Source organism: Vulpes lagopus, chromosome 2 (assembly GCF_018345385.1).
Source record: "Vulpes lagopus strain Blue_001 chromosome 2, ASM1834538v1, whole genome shotgun sequence".
In the NCBI taxonomy this organism is placed as follows: Eukaryota; Metazoa; Chordata; class Mammalia; order Carnivora; family Canidae; genus Vulpes; species Vulpes lagopus.
In genome coordinates, this window is record NC_054825.1 from 71,196,897 (window position 1) to 71,222,333 (window position 25,437).

The 25,437-nt window shown below is 44.1% G+C and overlaps 1 protein-coding gene and 1 long non-coding RNA gene across 3 annotated transcripts in view; one reads left to right on the plus strand and one right to left on the minus strand.

Moving 5' to 3' along the window:
* FRMD5 (FERM domain containing 5) overlaps positions 1 to 25,437 on the plus strand; it is a 334,543-nt gene that overhangs the window by 240,880 nt on the left and 68,226 nt on the right. The window lies entirely within an intron of this gene.
* On the minus strand, positions 64 to 23,997 carry LOC121484267. The gene is made up of 5 exons (XR_005985973.1): positions 23,860 to 23,997; positions 22,620 to 22,769; positions 22,181 to 22,298; positions 12,728 to 12,824; positions 64 to 715 (listed from the first exon to the last, which is right to left on the minus strand). It is a non-coding gene; the product is annotated as an uncharacterized LOC121484267 (long non-coding RNA).

Below are 25,437 nucleotides of genomic sequence, written 5' to 3' on the forward strand. Positions count from 1 at the left end.
ATAGCTGAGAAAACCCTTTGAAGGGTTAAAAATGTGCTGAGTATTGTTACTAGAGTCTTACTATTAACACACCTAAGTGCAAATAATACCACCTATGGAGGTAACAAGTGAAATGTACAATGTGGAAACTCGCTAAGGAGCCTTTTTGTTTACACAAGGAGTGTGAATTGTAGCTAAGGTGTGAGGTTATTGTTGCTGTTGTTGTTGGCGGGGAGGTTAGAGATGAAATGTGGGGGAAGTGGGTGTGAAGAGAGGTATGTAAAGAGCAGAGAAGGATCTACAAGGCTTAGCATCCTGGTCTCTGCCTTGAATACAGTAAGCTTCAGTGTAGCATTAGAGTAGAGATTCTTCACAGTGTATTCCTATTGCTCTGACAAAGTCTTCTGCTGGCCTTCACCACCCTGGATTGAGCCTTGCTTGGAGGACGTGGTGGGGAGGGGAGTGCAACCAGAGAGAAGCCCAGAAAGCATGAGTGAGGCCTTTGTCATGCAGTGGTCCTGTCCCCTCCTCCACACTCTACCTCAGCAGATTCTAAGTTTTGCCTTCCTGGGAACTCTCTGAGAACTCTTTAGCAGATATCAAGACTGTCCTATGTCCTCTTCATTGAATTCCTTCCTTGGACAGGCCTGGCAGGCAAACCTCTGGGCTGTGGTCTTAGATTTCACACTGCCCCTTGGATCAGCTCTGGGCATCCTCCTCTCCGTCTGAAGCAGAACTGCAAGTAGAGAAGAGAGTCATTTTTTGGGTGTCAGACGAAGCCTCAGTGGAACTTTTCAAGGCCTACCCCCTGGTTTCTGGGGTCCTCAGCAGTAAGGGCAGAGGCCCATATTCCTAATTTCAGTAATTCGCCAAGATCAGATATGACCTCCTTCTCAGCAACACTGTTTTGTTCTCTTTATTCTGCTTTCTGCTAACCTACAGTTTTCCTCAAGGAAGCAAACCAATAATTGTTTGACTCCGCGCCCCCCCCCCTTCTCTTGATCACTACTCTTCTCTGATGGATTGTTCCAGCAAAGTGTTCCAGCAAAGCTGCTTTCAACCGATATCTTGATCAAAGAGGACCCAGCTTAGAAGCTGCAGGTTCCCTTTCTTTTTTGTAATAGTTTCTTGAGAAATTGCAGGAAAGTGCCATCCTCATCCCTGAAATCTCTTCTGCAATGCTGAAGCCCTGCTCACCCAAGCATTCCCTCTGCATGATGACTCCCAGACTATCCAAAATGCAGCAGTGCACTCAGAGAGGCAGTCTGCTGAGGTGTTATTGGTTTGCAATACCCTGATAAGGAGATTTCTTTTCCTACTTGCTGGCAGAGTTATACAGAGTAATTACATAAGTATTGCTGTGACACTGGGTGGAATCTCATTAAAAACTGTATAAAGAACAATTGAGTTGTGGTGGGGAATATTCGTTTTATTCCAGTTGATTATAATCCATATTATAGGGCATTAGCCTGAGCGCGAATGCTGGTGTTGCTCTGGCTTCCTGATAAAATGTATTTGGAATGTATATACAGCGAAGCATTTGCTCATGTGGAGCATGATAAAAAATCAGTGTGGGGCAGCTCCAGATTTTCCCACCTGCTGAGGAAGTTGCTTGCTGTGCTAAGCAGATTGTTGTTTGATCTTACTCCTCCTGGGAGGACCACTTAGCCAGCTGGGATGGGACACTCTGTGGCAGTTTGACCACATGGCGACTCGGAAACACACGCATACACAGACAGATGCACATATAGACTCAGCCTTGAGGAATGTGCCCCCTTAGCAGTTCAGTCTTCTCTCCCAAATTGGGAAAGAGGCCTGGCCAGGATAAAATCTGTCATGGGTTATTATTCCCCTATTTTCATAGAGATAGTGGGCAAGCCCTTTTTTAGTATAAGGATGGTTTTGGTTGATGGCATGTGAACTATCCCTTGATCCATAGTGGATATCACTAAGTACCACAAACAAGAACGATTCTAAATAGTCTGCTGACATGGCAACCTAATTCTCAAGAGCATTAAAAGGCAACAATCTCTAATATTTTTATGCCATCTTACTGCATGTAAAGTGCTTTTACATACATCGTGTTGTCTGGTGTGTAGTGAATTCAGTTAATCTATATTTAATTATCCTGAGCACAAACTATTTAATTCTTGAAGTCTAAGGCACCATGAGTTACTTTACTTATAAATATTTTGCATTTGTAAAAAATCACATGAAGGAACATTTAGAAACATGAGAAAAGTCCTCTTAGACTCAGCATCTTAATATACTGAGATTATGATTTGCTCTTATTTCCTTCCAGTTTTCTTCTTAAGCATTTTTATGCATGTAATCATCATACTACACATTTTTAAGTGATTTTCCTCTGTAGATCTCTAGGCTATGCCACCTGAATTTTCTTATCTGGCCTTGTACCATGTTTAAAGGAAAGAAATCAAGATTAATCAACCTCTGTTTATATCTCTCTTGTTCAAAGTCAGTGTCACTTTGCCCATAATCAAAGTACCAAAAAGATGGTGAGGGGAGCATTCATTCTGTTAAGCACCTAGCTTTCCCTCTCTGGTTATTAAAATAGCTGTGGGAGGCAGCTGGAGAGAACCAGTTGAGAATCTGACGATTGCTGTTGCTGGTAAGGATGTCCCAGCTGTGCCTTGTTGTTCAAGATCTCTTCACCATCTCAGGATGCCACGTCCCAAGCTGAACTCACTCTGGGGACTCAGACCCACTGAATGAGAGTGCTTGGCCTCTGCCTGCATCATGTAGGAGCTGTGGGTGAAAGCAAGGTTAAGCACCTCAGTTAATGCCTCTCTTAATGAGATTCTGCCAAGAGGAGAGAGAGTGAGAGAGAGTATGTGCATGCGCGTGTGCGCTTGCATGTGTGCATGTGTCCAAGTATGCCTGAGACAGCTGAGAGGGAGGACACAGAACCATCATCCCAAGGATCTGTCATCAGCTTTCACCCTAGTAGAGTCTTCAAGCACGAGTCTTCATCTGTGTGAATGCATGTTTTAAAGGGTGAACTTAATTTCCACCCTTTCCACTTGCTCCCCTTTTTCTTGAAGAAAAACAGAGTAGGTTTAGGATCTCATTAAAGGAGGATGTGTTCCCCCCAGTCACATTCTCCTTCCACCCGGGCCCCTCAACCCTCCTTGTTCTGCAGAAGCATATCTAACACACAAGACTTCTAGACCAGAGATCTGAGTGGGTTTTGTCAGAGGCTGTACCAACTGTTGGTACCTCAGCACAGAGGACTGAGCCCCCTGAGCTGTGGGTCTGTGTTTATAATCAGAACCTGCCCTGTAAGACAATCTCTTAGCCTTTTCACACACCAAGAAGGAAGAAGGGAGCATTTAGAGACATAGAGGGAAACCTGTGTTGAGCAGTTCATCCATCATGGTGACCAGTACAAGTTCCAAAGCCCCAGGCTCCATGACAAGTGCCCCCCTCCCCAAGCCATGGAGTCTCCATGCAGCATACAAATGTATTCTTTCTACTTCCATCCTGTTTGGTATTTTGTTTTGTTTTGTTTTGTGTAAGCAGAGCTCCCTGAAGTGCACTTACTCTCCAAATATGTACATGGCAGAATGTGAGAGATTATTCTGTTGGTAAGAGATGCCTTGTGTCCAAGGTATTTTCTTGTGTATCATGCTATTCAACTTAGAACTCCTAATGCATGATTAATGTGTGTTTAAAGAGTCATTGCGGGGCAGCCCCAGTGGTGCAACGGTTTAGCACCGCCTGCAGTCTAGGGCATGATCCTGGAGACCAGGGGTCGAGTCCCAGTTCGGGCTTCCTGCATGGAGCCTGCCTCTCCCTCTGTCTGTGTCTCTGCCCCCCCCCCCCCATTAAATAAATAAATCTTTAAAAAAAAAATAAAGAGTCATTGCCTGATCGTACTGCTTCACCTTTGGGACACTGGTGAGTGCACAGAGCCGACTTATGGAAAGCACCATTGGCATGTGAGCAATAATCTGACAACTCCAGTATTATACAAAGAATGAACATTCTGAGGCTTGAGTGGTCCCTGTCCAATCCTGTGGTTTCCACTGAGCTGTATATGGCCTCTTGGGTTTCAGAGATGGATTCTAGAACCATTTGGCTAATTCAGCATCTGTGGAACATCTGCCAGGCAAGACTTCATGAGTTCCAGAAAGGGAGATTGGATGTGGGCCCTACCCAAAATGTGCTTAGAGTCTAAGAGGAAGTAGAATGTGTTTGTGAGTAGTTATACAACTGGGCGGAAAGTTAGGAGGGCCTTTGGACTGATCTAGAAGAGGGATGGAAAGTCCATTGTGAAGGAGGCTCAAATGGACTGTGAGTACAGATGGCAGTGAGTACAGATGGCAGGGCAGGAAATAAGGAGCTTGTGGTTACTTTGGAATGGATGGTGGTGGTGTCCATTACTGCAGGCTTTGCACAGCCTCTCTGCATCATCCACACAAGCACCAGAGTGGTTGGCCTGGGTGCCTATGGTGCCCCCATGAGTGGGCCTCACTGAGTTCTTTCCCTACTACAGGTTTTGCCCACTGGCCAGGGGAGCTCAAGAGCCTACCTGCTGCAGTTTTGGGTCTGTATGGCTATGAAGCAGAAGTGTCCCCAAAAGAAGTCCCTGAATTCTAAATTTTTATTTACAAAAATACTATTTGAATCTTATAATCTGGGGACAGATGGCAAATAGGAAAGAGAGACTAAAGTGACTCTGAACATTTTGGTCATTTCCATTTCATCTCACTTGCAACCCATCAAGGTCCTTAAAAGATATGCATGTGACTCATCACAGAGTCTGAACCCTTAAAGTGGGTCATGCCTGAAAAATGGATGAGGACTTTTGCTCTGAGGGATGTTAGTGAGGGGACAGTATCAGGCCTGTCCTTTTCTGAGAATTCTTAGAACTGGTTGCATATAAATAGAGCCTGAAAAAAAAATAGGAACTTGGCTTGAAGATATCTTATATATAGAGAGAGTATCAGTACGTGTGTGATTTATACATGCTTTGAAAAAAAAGTACACCCTCTTTATGGAAACTGCTTTAGAAGTTAGGCTTATAATTGCTACATGATTCAGCCACCAAATTACTGAAACATTCCCCTCAAGGAGTATTTGACATTTAGTAGAAATTGTATTATAATGAAGTGAGTATGTCAAAAATTCAAACATTTTAAATTCTTTAACTTATTCGTATTTGAATTTAGAAGAAAGTATAGCTTCAGGTAGGTTCCCTCCCCCACCCTCGCCTCGCCCCTTACTTAAAAATACTGCTGAGTGGCAGAGATGAACACTGAAGAGGTCTGAGGGCCTCCATCACAGTAGCCTAGAGATTTCCCAGGCAGCAGCCACATGTCAGAGAAGAATACACTTTCAGCCTTTTTTATCCTGTCAACTTGGTTATTTGTAGTTCTTTTGGAAAATGCCATATGGCACAGAGATTATGTATTCAGGTTCTATAGTTAAACTGCTTAGGTTCAATTCCCAGCTCAGCCACTATGTGATAATAAGCTAGTTACTGACCTTGCCCATGCCTTAGTTTTCCCATCTGTTAAGTGGGCACAATAATAGTACACCTCCTACAGCAGCTGCGAAAATTAAAGAATGCAAGTGAAATGCTGAACATAGGTCTGACACAGTGGGAGCACTCTGTCAGTGTCGGCTGACTCTTCTTCCCTCCCCACCCCTCTCATTGGGCATCTCCACCTGTAGGAATATAAACACAACTACTGGGAACACATCAGCTTGACTACTTATTGGCTTTTACTAACTGCTAGGGTGAAAGGTTTCCCATTAGAAAGGTGTTAGAAGTGTGGTCAGGTCTGAGTCCTCTCTCAGTTTTCATGCCTTCCAACTGCCTCTGCCTCCATAACTTGGAAGTTCGCATTTGTGGAAGCTGGAAGCTTCCCAGGACGTTGCGCCCTTCCTTTGACTGAAGGTGCAGCCTGTGCTCTCTCCTTGGCCCTGGTGTTTGTCCGCACTTTGCCTTACTGAATCCCTGTCAGTGACTCAGCTTATTTCCTTGGCCCTCCTCCGGCTCCTTTCATCGTTTGGTCATTTTGTCTTTTAATACCTTCCTGTTCCTTGAAATCTCCTTAAAATCAGAGATCATAAAAATCGTCATTTGAAAATCAAAATGTTTAATTTCAAGTGAATTTTCTTTTGTAAATTGCTTCTTAGAAAACAATGCTGAAACTCTATAGAAAGACCGTTTTCATGGTCAGTTTTTGCCTAACTCAAAGTCATCAGCATGGAATTGAGATGAGAGCTAAATATGTGGAGTTTGGAACACAGTATAAATGGAAATTTTTATGGCCACACAGGGCTTTTTGTAATCTACCAATAGTACATTTCTTAGCTAATATTCTTCACACATACTTCCAGATCCAAAGTAAATATCCAGCAGCCATCACTGTGTAACCTTGCTAACAATGAATTATTCAAGACAGTTATACCAGGAAATTTAGATTTTAAAGATATCATACAATGAAACAGAAGTCAGTTAAGTAACCGTATTCATTAAATTCTGCTTAAGTGGTAACTTTAACAGCAGTCACTTCTACAGACGAGGGAAAGCAAGATGGTTGATTTTTTTCCCCCTTTGGACAGGTTCACCCCAAATTGACCACCAAGGTGTTTGGGAATTTAAGAACTTGTACTTTTCAGCTCACCGGTGAACCAAGAGAAGTGGTTTACTGTTTGAAATGGTGTCATCCAGTGTTTTAAAGACTAAAGTTTTCTGTGAGACTTCCCAAGTATCTACTTTAATTAACTTTGGTACATAAGTTAACCAAGCCATTGTTCAGAATGTCTCCATCTTTAAAAATGAGCTGGGGTGCCTCAGGAACAGAGATGAGGCCACATGAACACCCTATGAAGAACAAGAGAGAAGAAAGCAAGATGAGTGAGAAACCCCCTTCTGTCCCTGGTGCCCCTTGCCCCATCTAGCAGGACTCTTCCTTTAAATGTTTTCCCTCAACCACCCCAGCCCCCAGACCTTCCCTCCTGAGCACAAGACAATGCAACCTCCACTTCCCTGCCTCTCCCCCAAGACTCCCAGACATAGCTTTCCTGCTCTATATTAGATTTTATATTAATACGTTGGAGATATCCTAAAGGAGAAAGAACAGTGGCTCTGAGCCTGAAATTCCTCATCTGGAAAATGGAGAGGATTAGAAATGATGTGTGTAAACAAAGTGTCTGGCATGTAATTTAGACTCTGCCAACCTGAAACATAGCCCTTTCCTTCCTGTTATTTCCACATGTATGTGAACAGGTAACCATGACAGGAGAAAACTATTAAATTATAACTATTTTTGATCATGCTATGCACTCACACATGTATACACACCTCACCACACTGTGAGGAAAAGGATCCTGAGGTTGAATGGACCAGTTATTCTGCCCTTGTTGTGAGGAGCAGAATACTGGTTAGAGCTGAGGATTTGAAGCTGTGGATTTGGCACCAGGTAGTGTCTTTGGGTCGCTGTCAGAGGAAGTGAGACTTTGGAGATGTTTAAGGGATAATCTGGGGGGAGAGTTTGCTGTCATCCCCCTCCCTCCTCTATATCCCTAAGAAATTTTCACAAAGGTTGTGTTACACGCCAGCATGTTTGGAGTTGGATGCACGTGGTTGTATGTACATGAAGTTGGGTGTGTTTTCTTGTATCAGTGTGTTCATGGTGGACACAGAATGGGAGTGTGGCAGGCATAAAAGGGCTCAGGTTCCAGAACCCTCTTCTTTCATATGGACATTTTAATGTAACGGGTAAATATTTGTTCATATTTAATTAAATTGCACCTTCCTGAGTAGTAGTTAAATCGGTTCCCTTCTGCTTATAACTGAGTGTGATATGGACTTTTGTTTAATACTTTTTCTGGTTCTTTGGGTTCAGGGGGAAAAAATTATTTTAAAAAAATGGCTTCAAAATTTCTAGTGAAGGAACTTTCTGCTTCCTGTAATAGCTGAGTACCTTTCTATTGAACCAGCTCTCCAGAGACAACTCTAAATGCTGGACAAAATTTTAAAAACAACCACCTCATGCCACTGGAGCATGATTCAAGACCAGGCTGAACAGGAGGGCCTACTCTTGGGGGAAGGAAATAGCAGTGGATGTGCTCTTGTTCTTTTATGGCTTTTAGCTTGAGGGCCTGTTGTATTTGGTGTCTTGTAAGGCCATTTAGAACGCAAAGAAACCCACAGTTTGTATCAAGCCCACAGAGTTTGGGACAGCTGGAAAAATGACGAGGAAAATCCCCAAAAGGAGAGAAACAGGGGAGCCCCAAATTCTGTGCATAAATTCTGCCCATATCTCTGGCTGACACTTAACTATGTACGTGTGGGACAGACTACAAGGAGCCCAACTAAGTCTAAAAGAGAGAGTTCTTTTCTTTTTTTAAAAAGATTTTATTTATTTATGAGAGACACAGAAAGAGGCAGAGACACAGGCAGAAGGAGAAGCAGCTCCATGCAGGGAACCTGACCTGGGACTCGATTCAGGGTCTCCAGGATCATGCCCTGGGCTGAAGGCAGCGCCAAACCGCTGAGCCACCCAGCCTGCCCATAATCAAGAGTTCTGAGGAATTTTTTTCAGGTACCTTTTCCTTTTCAAAGTGATAAAAATTAATTCTTGGTTAATTGAGCATTTAGTTTGGGAGAATACTAAGTACCTAAGACTTTAGGATTTGTCAACCAAGAGTCCTCAAGAGTGCTGGTTTTTGAGGCTATCATTTCAGAACTAGTTTGTTGAGTGCCTTTTTGGTGCACAGCTGTGTGCTGGGGGGGATTTAAATATTACTGAAATTTGGCTATGAGACTGTCATTTCACATATTAGTTGAAATCCCATACACAGGGGTGCCTGGGTGGCTCAGTCAATTATGTCTGCCTTTAGCTCAGGTCATGATCCCAGGGTCCTTGCTTAGCAGGGAGCCTGCTTCTCCCTCTTGGGGGGCTGGGGGGGGCGGCATGTGCACGCATGCTCTCTCTCAAATAAATAAGTAAAATCTTTTTAAAATTTTTAAAAAAGAAATCCTGGGCAGCCCCAGTGGCGCAGCAGTTTAGCACCGCCTGCAGCCCGGGGTGTGATCCTGGAGACCCAGGATCGAGTCCCATATCGGGCTTCCTGCATGGAGCCTGCTTCTCCCTCTGCCTGTGTCTCTGCCTCTCTCTTCGCTCTCTCTGAATGAATAAATAAATAAATCTTTAAAAAAAAAAAAAAGAAAAAAGAAATCCTATATAAATATGAAACCATTAACATACATGTACATATGAAAACATTGAACACAAGGCCACATTCAGTGTCATAAGGACTGCCATACACAAAGTAGGACTTTCACCTGGAGAGCTGTATTAGTTTCCTGGGGCTGCTACAACAAATAATCACAAACTGCATGACTCTGAAACAATGGGAATTTATTTTCTCACAGTTCTGGAGACTAGAAGTTTGAAATCATGGCATTGACAAAGCCGTGCTCCCTTAGTAGGCTCTAGGGAAGAATCCTTCCTGCCTCACTAGCTTCTAGTGGTTACTGGTGACCCTTGACATGCCTCTACCTATGCCTGCATCCCTCTGGCCTCTGCTTCCATCTTCACATGGCTCTTCCATCTGTATGGGTCTGTGTCCACATGGCCTGGTTATAAGGACATTAACCATTTGACTGAGGGCCCACCCAAATCCAGGATGACCTCATTTTAACCAATTATATATGCAAAAATCTTATTTCTAAGTAAGGTCACATTGTGGCATTCCAGGCAAACATGAAGTTCTGGAGGGATATTATTCTATCCAGGAAACAGGTGAATAAGAAATACTGTGAAATATCCAGAACTGCAAGTTCTGGGTCTAATTAATCCTTAAATATTAAAGTATTCTTTATCTATGGAACACTTGTTCATGAAAGTGAGCTGTGTGTTATGATAGTGAATACCTAATTACTCATGACTCATTTGTATTTTAACTTTTATGTTTTCATTGAAAGCAACAAAAATTTCATTTCGTTGTAAACATTTAAAATTAAGACACTATGAAGTAATCCTGGCCCTCTCCTGGCCCTAGCCCCCTTCCATTGTTCCAAATGAGTAAGGTTAAATGAATTGGGGGAGAATAGGGTTATAAAGCCCTTGAAAAAAAAAATCTGTTTTCAAAGCAAAGCAATTCCATTACGCAGACCTAAATTTAGATTGTCAAAGCCCCATAGACTCTGAAAAGCAAGTTGTTAAAACTCATAATGAGTTTCAGTGTTGCTGAATTTGGAAATGCCTACATCTCAGCAGTAGCCCTTGTACTAAATTGCTCTAGAAGACGGAGGCAGTAGATGTGAGGGACTCTTGGCTTTGAGGCTATCATTTCAGATATTAGTTGGAATTCCATATTTTTGACCCTCATAAATTCTTAAATTGTAAATTCCTAGCAGCTGTAACTTGTTAAATGCATACGGACAAATCCCCTAATGACAGATCAAAGATGATTAACTTAAAATATTTCATTCAACTCAGAAGAACTGAAGATGAAACATTCCTACCCTTCTGCCCTCCCTCACCCCTATACCAGCAGTCATGGCTTTTCCTAACAATATTCCTGAGTTAGAGAAAATGCAAATGAAGCATTTGAGATTCAACTTAAAGTGAAAACATTTTGCGGCTGTCATGTTTAATTTAATGATAAATATGAGTGCCAGTAATTGTCTTAATATATTTCTTGAACAAGAGTCTTAGAGTTGTGGAGTGCCTGGGTGGTTCAGTTGGATAAGCATCTGACTCTTGATTTCAACTCAGGTCGTGATCTCAGGGTTGTGAGATCAAGCCCATATCAGGCTCTAGGCCGGGTGTGGAGACTGCTTAAGATTCTCTATCTCCCTCTCCTTCTGCCCCTCCCCTGCAAATGTAGACACACTCTTTCTCACTCTCTGGAAAAAAATTAAAAATTAAGCCTCGAATATTGATACACAAATGGTTTCTATGCTTTGCTAATTGAATTCAACTGTAGTACCTACAAGAAAGAAATGTATTCTGACAACATTTTTTTAAAAGACAAGGTTTGCCAAAACAGTGTGCTCTAAAAAGAAATCAATGTAATGATTGATCTAAGAAATCTTAATTAGGGCAGCCCGGGTGGCTCAGCAGTTTAGCACCACCTGCAGACCAGGGTGTGATCCTGGAGTCCCATGTCGGGCTCCCTGCATGGAGCCTGCTTCTGTCTCTGCCTCTGTCTCTCTGTGTCTCTCATGAATGAATAAAGAAAATTAAAAAAAAAAAGAAAAGAAAAGAAATCTTAATCATATTCTTAATTCAGTAGTCAGAGCCTTAAAAGAATTAATGACCCATTCACCAAAGCCATCATGATGCTGCTCAATTTAAAGATAGCCTTTCAAAAAAAATAAAATAAAAAATAAAGATAGTCTTTCAGGGGCACCTGGGTGGCCCAGTAGGTTAAGTATCTGCCTTCTGTCTAGTTCATGGTCCCGGGGTCCTGGGATGGAGCCCTGCATTTGGCTTCCTGCCTATAAAGTCTGCTTCTTGGGCAGCCCCGGTAGTGCAGCGGTTTAGCGCCACCTGCAGCCCAGGGTGTGATCCTGGAGTCCCGGGTTCGAGTCCCACGTCAGGCTCCCTGCATGGAGCCTGCTTCTCCCTCTCCCTGTGTCTCTGCCTCTCTCTATCTCTCTCTGTGTGTGTCTCAAATAAATAAATAAAATTAAAAATAAATAAATAAAGTCTGCTTCTCACTCTCCTGCTCCCCCTGTTTGTGATCTCTCTCTCTCTCTCTCTCTCTTTCTATCAAATAAATATGTAACATCTTAAAAAAAAAAAAAAAAAGATAGCCTTTCAGCCTACTCCCCAGCTTCCTTGCTGAACTGAAATTGTGGAAGTTGTCCTCCATCTTCTCATTCACACTCTTCTTCAAATCGATCGCTTAACCACCGTTTATTCTGCTGCCTAAAAATGTATTTAGTCCATCACACCTTATCCTCCTTGCCATTATCTTAGTTGGGGTGTCTATCAGAGCTCACTGGGAGGGCTACAGGGATTTTCCAGTTAGTCTCCCTGCTCTGGTCTTACCGTCTTCCAGTCCTCCACCAGTATGAAATCTACTCAAGTCTTATTCCCACTAAAAATCTTTCCACCTCTTGCCGTCACCTACAGAATAAAGCCTTAGCGTGGCGTACACAGCCATTCCCCAAAGAGGCCTTTGTCTGCCTCTCAATATTGATCTCCTGCAACAGACACCCTCAATACTGGGGCAGTTAATTGAAATTCCTGGAACACGCACGGCTCTGCACGTGCGGTTCCCTCTGTGATGCCCCACTCCTAGGCTGGCAACTTCTATGCATCCTTCAAAACTCAATTTGTAAGCCACTTCCTTTCTGGTGGTCTCATCCCTCCACCTTGTACGTATCTCTGTGATGACATATATCATCCCAATGTGCTTATGAGAGATTCTCCTCTGCCCAGAAATCAGGTTCACCTTTAGTTAATGAAAACTTGAGGGAATCCTCTCATCACTCTTTGTCCCTGGAGTCTCCTGGTCAGAGAGAATAGGCATAAGGAACGTGGGCTCGAAAGATTTCTTCCCTGGAGTGCAGAGAGGACTTGAATACCCTGAGGGGGCTGCTTGGGGCCCATTCCACTCACTGCCACTCACACATGTCACACAGTTTTCTGAGTAAGCATCTGGGACACACTGAAAAGAACACCCCAGAGAAAATATATAAGGCATTCTACATATATATTCAGACTGGTTAGAAAGACCCACAGGGCCAACTAACCTTGCTGGGGATGCATTGTTTTGCTGAAGCAGCTTTTCTCTTCATGAGCTGATGATTTTCTCTGGCCTCTGCATGTCATATTGAAGATTAAGGATATCTGGAAAGTACAAGGGAAGCACAAGATTGATAACAGCCTTTGGGGGTATAGAAAGAGTATCTGTGATCTCTCATGTTACACCCAACTCCAGCCTCAGCTCCCCAGTCTGTGGCATTTGGAATTGGTTACTAGCTGATACCTAATCTCTAGGATGTAGAAATTTGGAAATGTTCTGATCCAAAAAAATCTAAAGAAAAAAAAAGAAATCTGACCTTAGATGCACCTAATTTTTTCTTCCTCATCTTCAAATTTTGGTGACTATGTTACTGGTTTCCTATTGGTTTTGAGGATTTCTCCCTTAGTGTGCCCTCATGGAGAACCCTGCATCTGTACTTTTTTCCAACAGGAAAATCTAAGAGATTCAAAGAATTCAGAAAAGAATTCAAGCAATGGACTTAACTATACATTTTGATATACAGAGGATTATAAAGCCAACCCAGACCTGCGTAGAAGGATAGGATTATAGATTACTTCCACAGGGACCATATGAGAAAATCAAAGGATGGGAGTTTAGCATAATAGAGTGTGAACTCTGGAGCAAGGAAGGCCTGGGTATGAGTCCCACAAACTAGCCGCATGGTCTTAAGACATGTCATGTAACTCCACCAAGACCAAGTTTCCTCTTTTGTAAAATGGGGTTAATAGAAACATTCCTTGTGGAATTATTGTTAGTGTTAGAGATAATGCTGGTAGAATGCTTTGCACATGGTAGGCTCTTGGGAAATGGCAGTTATGATTTTGGCTTTGTGTCGAGAATGACGTGATGGATTCTGACATCCCACCAGTCCCCCTGGGAGTACTGTTGGCAGTGGTTCACATCCAGTGATTTTATACCCAAGAAGGGGTACAAAAGGCTGGGCTATTTTGGCTCAACTTGACACAATTCTGAATGGCCATTCTAACTCCACAGCTCCCCATGGATCACCTGGTCAACACCAGGGCTGCATCACAACTCAGCTTCTCCCCCTGCCTACACCAGCCCTCCTCCACTCTTTTCCATAGGCATTGATCCCAAGAGCACTTCTTAAAAATGTCCAGCACGCTAACTTTATTCCAGAGTCTCTACTTCCTGAGGAACCTAATCTGTGACAAGGGATAAGGCAGGTATCTAATCTTGTGTTATTAATCACCCATTGGTCTAAGAAGCTGAAGCCTTAAGAAGATCCAATGGCACCTTAGCCAGGTGTCAGGAAATATTTTAGAAAGACAGGGAAAGCATCACAAAAACTGTAAAGGAATGTGGAAATCCCTGGAGACATGTAGAATTTGCCATAGAAAAGCATTTGATAATTTCCAGAAGTTAAAAACACTCTAAATCTATTCCATGTGAGCTTAGGAGCATGTAAATGTTTTCTAAGATTGACTGCCTATAAAGAACTTGGCTATGACCTTCACATCAGTATAATTAAGCAGATATAATAATTAGTCTTTTTCCAGTATTGAACTTTTAATTCCCTTTCCAATGGCAAGGACTCAGCTAGAGACCTTCCTGGAAGGAGACTCATGTTTTCCTTTCTAATGGCTGTGGCCTAAACAGTTATTTTGGAGCTGGGCTGTACTATAGGCACCTTTCTGGTGCCCAGTGGCATTTAGGCTGGGAGTTTCTTGTCCCACTCAAGTAGAGCCTATGGAGGTAAAATCAGAAAACTAGACAAAAGGAACCAATATCTGGGAAGCCAATCCTGCAATGAATTTCCAGGGTTAAGTGAGGCTCTGCTTTGGATAGGGACTCCATCTCCAGGAACAGTCTCATGTCAACATTATCCTTCTCTGTTCTTTAATACCCTGATCTCAGTGAGTATTAGAAGTTGGCCCCAGAGGGAGGAGCCATCAGCATGGTCATATCATGTAGTAGCTAACCAACAGCGCTTTCTGAGGATCATGTACAAGGCATTGAGCTGTGCACCATGAGTAAAAACACTGATACCACATGTCCATCTCTCCTGGTAATGGAGAGAAATATGGACATATGGATGGGAGGGGCAGCAGAACAGAGCAGTCACTTTTTCATGTCTCTAAATCCCCTATCTCTGCAACCCTGAGAATGCAAGCAGTGCCTGGTTCAAGGGAAGCTCTCAATAGATATATATTGAACTAAGTGTCCCAGTGGTTTGTCATCCACTGTTTGGCCTTCAAATTACACAATATTTAGCTTGCAGCAGATGTGCAAGATTTTTTTTCAGGAGGGATATCTTGACCAGTGTTGCTCTGCAGCCCTCAGGGGACTCTTGGTTTGAATGTTGGTGGCCTTGCTATACAGAGGCACAGAGATGACAGGGAGGTGCCAGAGGCCTTGAGGCTGCTGCTGGGCTCACGGCTCCTGACTCCTCACTCCTCTGCTCTCACTCCTGCTCTTCAGGCTGAAAAACTGCAGAGGAGCAGCAACATACTTCTAGAAGTCTTGCCTCCTTCATCTGTTTTCTCCATCACACAGCAAGTCCCAGACCATGGTTTTACCTGATGCCTTGGGGATCTGGTCATCCCTCAGTGCACGTTACCACATACATTTCCAAGCCCAAGAATTATTTATAGACCAAGAGGTACCTGTTACTGTTCAGCTACTGAGGTATTTACCTGGGAGAACCCTCGGGAAACTAACAAGTCATGGACCCAGGGACACTTGCCTCAAAGCACACCTTCAGCTTTTACCTTAGCCCTGGTTCAGAGGCTCTGCCTCTGAGTAAATTTAGGACAGCGCAGGATGATGTTAGAAGGGATACTTTGTTAGCCCCTTCCCATCTCTGTCATTCCCTATCACTTCCTTATTGGACAGTTGAGTAAATCTTATATACAGGGCTATCCAAATAAAATAGCCAGACTGTCACCCTAAGGCCCTTGCATATCAAAATTCAGAAGTCCGGTGCCACTCTGGTTATAGTTGAGGAAACAGTAGGCTTGGAGAGGAGAGGGAGGTAGAGTCTCAGCATCCATTCTGAGAAGATTCTCCAACAGTCCTCACTGTGTGAGGCCAGAGATGTGCAATGGATGATCTAATAGAATTTTTCCATCGCTCACAGTGGAATATAAAATGACCAGACTCATAGTAAGATAATAGTTTCACACAATGGCCTTCACTGTCTCAGGCCTGCTAGAGGCAGTTTCTAGAATTGAATGAATTCTGTTTAGTTACTCTTTCCATTTACTTTGAGCAACAGCCTTGAGTTTTTTAAATTAATTAAGCTAGTGATAAATGTGTTAAACCTCTACCTTCTACAGCTACATGTTTAGCCTTTTTTGTTAAACTTTTTAAATCCTCATTGAAGAGAAGATGGGCCTGGAGTATGATTACTCTGGTCAACTAATAACAGAATCAGAGACTTGGGGCACATAGGGGGATATGGGATCATTTATACAGAGGGAAACCAAAGCTCATAGAGGAAAATGAGTTGCCTGGGAATTTGCCTTTCCTTTCTCCCATCACTCACTTCCCTCCAGCCCCCAACCCCAACTCCCCAACTATACTGAACACAGAAGATTTGCCTTCTTGGCATGGAATGCATCTCCAGGGCACATATTCTGTACCAACCCATTTCCCCACCCTCAGTGGAGGACCAGCTGGATCCTCTCTTGGAAAAGAGACAGGAAGAAGGTTGGTCACAGCAGCTGAGATGGAAGTCTGAGACACTAGAAGAGCATAGGGACAGAGGAAAGGCAGCAGTAGGCAGAGGTCTGGGGCAGCTCCTAACCCACCTCCTAGACAAGAGACCCCAGAGGCCAGGAGGGGAAATGTCCTGAAAGAGACTTCTGCCAATGACAGCAGAATTGCGCTGGGAAAGAACTTGTTCTCTGAACTAGGTTTGAGGATAAGTGCAAGCCTTATTTTGCAATGATCTAGTTTGTGTCAAAAGTGCAGTGAGTTTTGAACTACTTAGCCATCAAAAGTAAATGGTAATTGGGGACTTGAACTTTCCAGCCAGAATTGGGCAGCTGCCCACTGTTATGAAAGGCAGAATTTGAAAACCTGGCAGGAAGGAGCAGAATTCTCTGTAGCACTTCACTTGCAAGCCTAATGCTCTGAAGTCTGTACTCTTGGTATGTGATACCATGAGGGCTGAACACGAATGAGAACTTGGCTGCCAGAGCTGGGCTGTTGTGAAGTCCAAATACCTACTTTTTCTCCCCCCTCCCTGCAGTCTTTGCTCCCAGAGCTGGTTGGGACCAACCAGTGCGAGGGAAGGGTTGATCTAGTCCACTGATCCACCACTAGCAGCAGCATCACCCAGGAACATGTTAGAAATGCACATTATCAGGCCCCACCCCAGAGCCACTGAGCCAGCAACTCTAGGACAGCAGCCCAGGATTCTGTTTTAACAACTCTTGAGGTGATAGAGGCTGAAGCTTGAGAACCACTGGTCCAGAGCATGGTATGGTTCTGAATTTGTTGTTTACCAAGGAAGCCCTGTTTTTAAGTGAGTTGTCATCTGCCTCCTACCTTACCCCACCCCATCCTCTTCCTCCACAGGAACAGCCACTTTTGGGAGATTTGGGATTTGTTGTATTGCTTTCCTAGGCCTCAACATTTGTACAGTAAGCCATATCTCTACCATCTGTTTGGCCCCTGGCCCCAGCTGTCTCACTTCTGTCCCAGGACTGTCAGTTGTGTTGTACCAGTGAGATTATTTCCACTTAGTGCTGGGAAGGGAGGCACTCATAGATGTGGGGCCATCAGTGGGACCACAGACCTCACAGAGTTAGGCCCTGGCATCCTACCTCAGAGCTCTCACTGTTCTGATGAGGGACTTTTTGAGGGAGGCCCTGGCCTTCTCAAGAGAGGCAATGAGCATGCCTTGTCTGTCCTAGCTGGGAACGCCAGTGGCTATGAGTGGCTGAATGAGCTCTGGAGAACTCAGGACTCCAATCAGAGAGTTATGGGCTCTACTTATCCATCCCTCCCCTTTTACACGCCAACAGGTTGGGCAGCCACCTAAGGATTCCGTGGGGGATGAGTCTAGACAAGAATTAGCTTCCTTAGCTTTAACACCAGAGAGAACTAGTTATGTTTTTTTGAGAGAGAGAGAGGCTCTGGGTTAATTTAATGAAATATATTTTGCCAAATACTTTTTTCTTTTTATTATAATTAATGCCAAGGCATCAAAAGGTATAGTGGCTATTGGAATTGTGTCATATCTCATCCCCATCTCACTCAGCTCCTCCTTCCCAAATGTTAGGAACATGTCAAGAGCATGTCGTAAGAAGCTCTTCCTTTGTCTCCATGGCACTGAATAGAAGCTATCAGGACCCTCGGGGATTTGGGTTGATGGCATATATTTGATATTTTCTATTCTTCTGACCTAGTCTTGGGATAATAGTCTTAAGGTTTGGAGAAAGTGCACATCCATTCTTTAAGAGCCCTGTGGGGCAGATTTCCAAAATGGTGGCCATCCCCTAAGCCAGGGTACAATGCACAGGTATATAACGAGAACCCACCTGAGCGTTCTTGTCCAGGGAGGACTGGCTTCTGTCCCATGAGTGCAGTGTATCATTGTTAACACCTTGTCATGTTCAAGTCCATTCAACCCAAAGAAAGAACAGCTCACAGGAAGCAGAGGAATTTGATAGGAAAAATACACAGGGTTTTTATATATATTATGTCTCTTGTTTTAAGCCTCACAATAATCCTTTGAGAGATGTAGTATTAACTGTGTCTTATACATAAAGAAATGAAAGTTTGGACAGATCAGGGGATAGGTCTGAAGTCACAAGCTGAGAAGTGGCAGAGCAGGACCCTGCCTTCGAGGCTGGTGCTCATCCCCAGGGCCTCCACCTTCCCAGAGCCCTTTACCTCTCTACTCCCTTTACCTCCATCTCAACTTCTAGGGAACACAAGTGACCCAATAGGATAGCTGAAAAGGAGACTGTGCTAGGACTCAAATCCTGGCCTCTTTCATTTATGGGCTGGTCCAGCTCAGAATCCATCATGTTTCATTGGTACAGGCAAATAAACAGTTTTCTGCTAGGAGGGAGGAAAATTGAAGGAATAGATACAGGGTTAAAAGAACCAGTTAGATTGGTAAGGCTGCTGTATTTATCCTGACCCTGGCCACCCAAGCCACTCCCTACAGCCCCAGAAATGCCGAGATTTTCCAAATAACATGGGCATTTGCCTTTTGCAAAAGACAAAGAACAAGGAAGCAATAAAATGAGTTGTTAAACTATCTTTAGGGTTGAGGGTGAGGGAAGTTCTGTTTGCCCCAAAATGCTGGGCTTTTTCTTTACAAGTTATCTGAAGCAACATATTATGAGAGGCATAGTTGTATGAAGGGGGGTGTGTGTTGTGTGTAAGAGAGAATATAAGCTTTGCAAAATACAAAAATACAAAGTACTGAGTTTTTTCTAACAAGCCTGGCTGAGTTTTCAGTAATTCTGCAGCTGTGACATGACTAGTCCACTGAGATATTCAGCACTGGCTGGAAAAATACAACCAAAACGTATTCAGTCAATAGCAATAAACAGCGATGCTTCTGAGAGTCGCATCACTTGTGAGAGTGGCCTCACTATGGGAAAGATAGATAAATTTGCTTTTTCAGGCCCAGCTCAGAGTTTTTTCCATTCCAGGAACTTCACTGGGCACAAGGAACCCACAGAGGCATGAGGATGCCTTGACTCTTTTTTTTTTTATAGTCTTTTTTTTTTTTTTTAAGATCTATTTATTCATTCATTCAGAGAGAGTGAAGAGAGAGGCAGAGACACAGGCGGAGGGAGAAGCAGGCTCCATGCAGGGAGCCCAATGTGGGACTCGATCCCAGGTCTCCAGGATCACACCCCAGGCTGCAGGCGGCTCTAAACCACTGTGCCACCAAGGCTGCCCACACCTTGACTCTTGAAGGATCATCATTGATATCTCAATAAGTCTAGACTTCTCATTAGCGCTGCTCTCATAAACTATACAACAGCAGGTTGAAGGTTCTGCTCAGAGGGTCGTCATTGATCTTGTTGAGTCTGCTTTAGCCATCTGTGCCGACAGAGCGCTTAGTTCTCCTTCCCATGACATTTGCTTGCACACAGTGACCTCCATGCTGCAGACTGAACGTGTTGTCCCCACCATCATGTGCACATCCTCTGCATGCCACACCATGTGGCAATGAGCTAAGCCAGTTCTCTGACCTGAGCAAGGACTGCCAACAGGACTCCCTGAGGCACCATGCCTGGAATCTGAACCTACAGATATTTATTTGCATCATAAAAAATCACCCAACTCCCTCGATTTGCATGTAGACTTGGAGGAGATAGTATTGGGGCAGGAAGTTGCTATCTTTATTAAGAATTAGGTGAGGCCAGGCAGCAGTTTAGTGCCATCTTCAGTCCAGGGCATGATCCTGGAGACCCGGGACCGAGTCCCACATCGGGCTTCCTGCACGGAGCCTGCTTCTCCCTCTGCCTGTGTCTCTGCCTGTGTGTGTGTGTGTGTGTGTGTGTGTGTGTGTCTCATGAGTAAGTAAATAAATAAAATCTTAAAAAAAGAAAAAAGAATTAGGTGAGGCCAGTGGCTGCAGGAGTCAGACTGAGTACTGTTCTCTCCTTCTGAACTCTGACTTCCTCCACTTGGGAGTCTGGCCTCACCCCCCAGAAGCCACATGGCCACCTGGCTCCCCTGGCCACACTGCTCCTGACACATGGTCTTGATATCTAGTACCTACATGGGTCCCATCCTTCCCAGCCTAACTGCTGAGTTCTGGAGTCTGTCTTTTCTGAGAGTAATAACGAGCTGAGAGTATGCCCGGTCTGGTTCACCCTATGACTCTGCTGCATTTGAGGTGTGACCTGCTGCAAAGATAGTATGGCTGCATTTCTCCCTGGAATTAACTTCTTTGTATTCTCCCAGAGTGAGCTTGGCTGCTTTCTAGCTGCACCCTCAGCAGTTCCTGGACAGATTTTGTTGGTTTACGACTAAGCAAGAAAAGTGGGCTCCAGAGCCAGTTGCTCAGCAGGGGTTCCCTCCCTTCAAAGAAAATGTAAATTATTGTGAAAGGTGCTGAGGTTAGGAAATCTGGGGCCCTACTATTAGCACTTGTGTCCCTTGTCCTCCCTCCACCTCAGAAAGTTGGGCTGGTTGTGTGTGAACACAGGCAGGACTGCACCCCAGTAATTGATTCACACTTTGGGGCTCGGTTCACTGATGCCATAGCCCTGAGAAATTGAGCTACTGTTGCTGTTCCTCTGTGACGTTGAAGTGCACTGCACATAATCTGCTCCTGAACCTGGCAGGCATTGACACACACATGCCTTCAGAGGATACTAATACAGAAAGCAGTTTTTCTTTGGCCTATAAAAAATTTAACTATAAAGCTAAGCTAGAACAGAGGCTGTGATGCTATCCCACCCCTGGTGCCACATTCTTTCCTCTCAGGTTCCTGAGGATAACTTGTTTAGCTCTTGCCCTCTTCTCTAGGCATGCCCTCCTTGGCATGGCCTCTTGACACCCCTGGGCTCTTGTGCTTTTGGACTGCAGGTACCCACTGCCTACTACCCTCCATCTCATGTCTGCCTTCTCCAAGGGTCCATGAAACCATGGCCAGTTCCAATTTAATAGCACATGGCCCAGGGCCTGAGAAAGCTGTGATCGCTCTTGCCCTCTTCAAGACTCACATAGTTTACACTTAAAATCTGCCTCCCTCACAGGTAAGCTTATTAAATGAGATGAGGCCTAATGAGTGCGGGGGGCTTTCCACATGTTAGCCCCTCTTATCAGGATGTACTGTGCCAGAGTCCATGGAATTGGCCCCACAATGGGTTAAAATAAAGCTGCTCTCCTGTCCGAAGTTATTCATTATGTAGCAGAAAATGCAATTAACCTTGAATAGTTTAGGTCACTGGTGGATGTTTGCTTACTGCTTGCTGCCTCAGTCTTTTCCCTAAAGAATAGAGAACCAGAGCCAGGAGCTCCAGGGAGGATCAAGAATATGAATTCCCCCAACCTCAGAGTTGCATAATGATTCTAAGGAATTCATCCATCATTCTGCACACCATATAGAGAGAGTAAATGGTTGCATGTGTATGCACTATATTTTCAAATACTACTAGGTACTATTTTCAGACAGGTACTATTGTGGTCCACAAAACATAAATTTATTTTTAAATGGATCCTTAGTAAGTTATTTTGACCCAGTAATATCTTTGGGAAGAGAATAACCTCAGAGGTTTAGCTGGATTTGGGTGCTCTGCCTCAGCTCACTTGTCCTGAAGATAAACATTCTCAGGCTTGGAGCCCCGACTTTGTGACTAAACAGTAATCACCCGTCAACGCAAGTGCCTGTTTCTCCAGTGTAATCGATGGCACAACATTCAGCACACAACACATAGCTTAGTTTATAGCATCAGAGAAATTGCAGGCAAAGGGAAAAGAAGATAGTACTCACTAGACTTTACCATCCCGCCAAAAGAGAAGACATGGCTTCCACAGAATATTCCAGAAAGCCCCAGACTTAATGCAGGGAGACCATAAAGAGAGAATCCTGGGACACAGCTGGCTGGCACCTGAAAGTAGAAGGCCAGGAAGTTTAAAATTCCTCCACTTGCCCCTGCCAGTGGCTTGTTGTAGGGAGGCCACCATGATGGTTCACCAACTGGTTCAGTCTCAGTGTGACTCCCTATGTAAAGGCTGTCCTGGGCCACTCCACCAGGCCCTGGCATGAGTGCTCCAAGAGAGGGGCAGGCTGTAACCCTTTGAAAGGTGCCACAACAGTGTTCTGAATTGATTCTATCTTTGTGCTTCTGCTGGGAATTTAAATTTCATGTAATTCTGCCATAAGGAGGGACTCTGTGCCGACCTCTCTCCCCATTCCCCTCATCTCTCACCCTCCAGCCTTGGAGAAACAGCAGAGGAAGATGCTTCTCTTCATTAGGCTTCATAAGAGCCCAGTAGCTCAAAGCCGTGCATCCACCACTAGTAAATGAAGCCTGAGGGAACTATGACTTCATGGTGAGGAGCAGGAGTTTCACCAGATGCTGAAAAATAACAAGAAAAAGATCCTTTTCTATTAATAAAAGAGAAGTATAATGGAATTTTTTTTTCATAACTATCTGATGAGAAAAGTCCTGCTTGCTTTTTCTTCCTGTGAAGTTGGAGAACTCTGAGTTTGGATCTACTGAATATAAAGTTCTTGCCAGCTAAGGTCCATCCCTATGAGTGTATTCAAGTTGCCAGCTCATGAAAATGAATTATTTTTAAGGAAGATATGATTCTCATTAGAAGTTCTTGTGATTTCTATCACACAAGCACATTTCCCCCCATGGCTACCCCCTGGATCCTGCTAATATGGTTGTTGTAAGGGATGCAAGTGAACCATACTTCAGCTACTGAAACTCACCCTAGCTGACCACCATGAAGTAGCCACCCTGATGCAAAGTAAAATTTTTAGAGAAAAATATCCACTATTTGCAACTGTTTCTTAATACTCTATTCCAGTTGCTCTGGGAGAGATAATAGTACAGGACATGCCCCTTGGGATAGAGTTAAACATATTTCCTTGCTCCCAGAAGAACCTTAAAAAAGAGTTTAAGCTCTTTCCACACCCTGGGGTATCAGTGAGGAGACAGTTGGCAGCCCCTGCCCAAAAAGACAGTTTTTGACAGAGTCTTTCCAAAAAACCTGGTTTGTAACCCATTGTCCAGAAGTCCCAACGTGATTCATAACAAGTCTGTCCTGTGAGTGGGAGATCAAAGAGTGTGGGATTCAGGGCGGCTGCCTTGGGATCCTGTTAAGAGGGAGTGTGGGGCCAGCAGAAGAGGAAGGGAGGTGCACACGTGGCACTGCCTTCCTTACATGAGCTGTTGGCTCACTCATCCTTCCAATCCTGCAAGGATAAGCTTCTTAAGATATTTGTTGAGAGATTGGATATCCTGCCCTAGTTCTCCTTGGAAAGTACAGGGTGAGCTGACAGAAGGAGAAGAGGTGAGGTGTAAACCTTTCATGGGGATCTTAAAGGTCTGTCCATTCTTGGAGCAGTAGCAGGCCCTTTGGCCTTCACACAGGTGAGATACTCTGGATTTTATAAGTCAACCTTGATTTGGGAAGCGAAATGAGACACAGTCCCACCAGAGATGATCGTCTCCACTGAGCTGCAGAGACCACTGGGGCAGGCCTAGAGATTGCCATCTTGCAGAGCTCCAGATATTCTGATGGATTCTGGCAAGTCATTCTCCTCCAAGCTCATCCTGGATACTGACACATGTACCTGAAGGAGAGAGGTTAAAGGGTAGAAATGGCCTCATTTCCTCACATTTCATGAAAGCTTTTAGCTAACCCTCTACCTTCTATTCAGTCATTCGCTTATTCAGTGAATAATTGTTGAGGACCTAGCGGCCATATGCCAGGCCCTGTGCTAAGTTCTGGGGGAAGGCTCCTGGCTTGATGAAAATTATAGTCTAAAAAGGGAGCAAACGGGCAGCCCCTGTGGTGCAGCGGTTTAGTGCCGCCTGCAGCCCAGGGTGTGATCCTGGAGACCCGGGATCGAGTCCCACGTCAGGCTCCTGCATGGAGCTTGCTTCTCCCTCCGCCTGTGTCTCTGCCTCTCTGTGTGTGTGTCTCTCTGAATAAATAAATAAAATCTTTTAAAAAATTAAAAAAAATAAAAAGGGAGCAGACAATAAATAAGGAAACAAATCAACAGGATAATTACAGATTGTTGTAAGTCCCATGGATAAATGAGATTGTAATTGGGAGGGGCCCTTCTATAAGGGAAAGACCTTTGCAGAGGGGACATTTGAGCTGAGACCTTGAGAGGAGTGACCATTGGAAGAGTCGGAAGAAGGGCAGTCCAGGAAGAGGGCATACAGAGACACGGGCACAAAACCTCCGGCAATAAGGAGAGAGGCCGTGGCCACGAGCAGTGAGGAGAATGATTTGGGAGGAGTTCACAGGAGACAAGAGCTAGGATGTGTAGAGCCTTGGAGGAGGTGGTTAGAGCTTCGGTTTTATTCTGAGAGCATTGGGAAGCCACTGACAGTGTTAAGCAAGAGTGGTAACCTAATTAAAGATCTCTGTGTGCTCACTGCTACATTGTTTGTAATAGCAGATTAGAAGCGAATTCCATTAATATGGAGTTAGATAAGTACATGTGGGTTCATCCCAGTGATCTGCAGCAGTTAAAAACCATGAGGCATGTCTATATGTACTGTCAGAGAAGGAGTCACAAGATACCCTAAGTAGGGGGGAAAAAAAACCCACAAGAAATAGAATACAGCATAAAATATGCTGCCACTATATTTTAAAAAGTGCCATATATGTATATAGGCTTGCCCACATATAAAATCCCACATTAAGAATATACAAGGAGCTGGTAATGGGCTGCTTCTGGGGAGGGGAACTGAGGTACACCGTGTCCAGGGTGGAAGGGAAACCTACTCATCACAGTGTATCTTTTTGTATGTCCAAATAAAGTTACTATGTCTAAATCGTGATCCCTTTGTTTGCTGTGGGGAGAGAGGGTGCTGAGAGATGGTGGTGGCTGGACCATGTAGTTGGTAATGGGGATGGAGAGAAGTGGGTGGATTCAAGATCTACTTTAGAGGCAGGACCAGCTGGACTGTGTATTCCACACTGACTTGCCCTTCTCCCACTAGTTCAGGAAAGCTTCGTGCATTTGAGATTGGAATTGGGCTTACCTGACTCTCC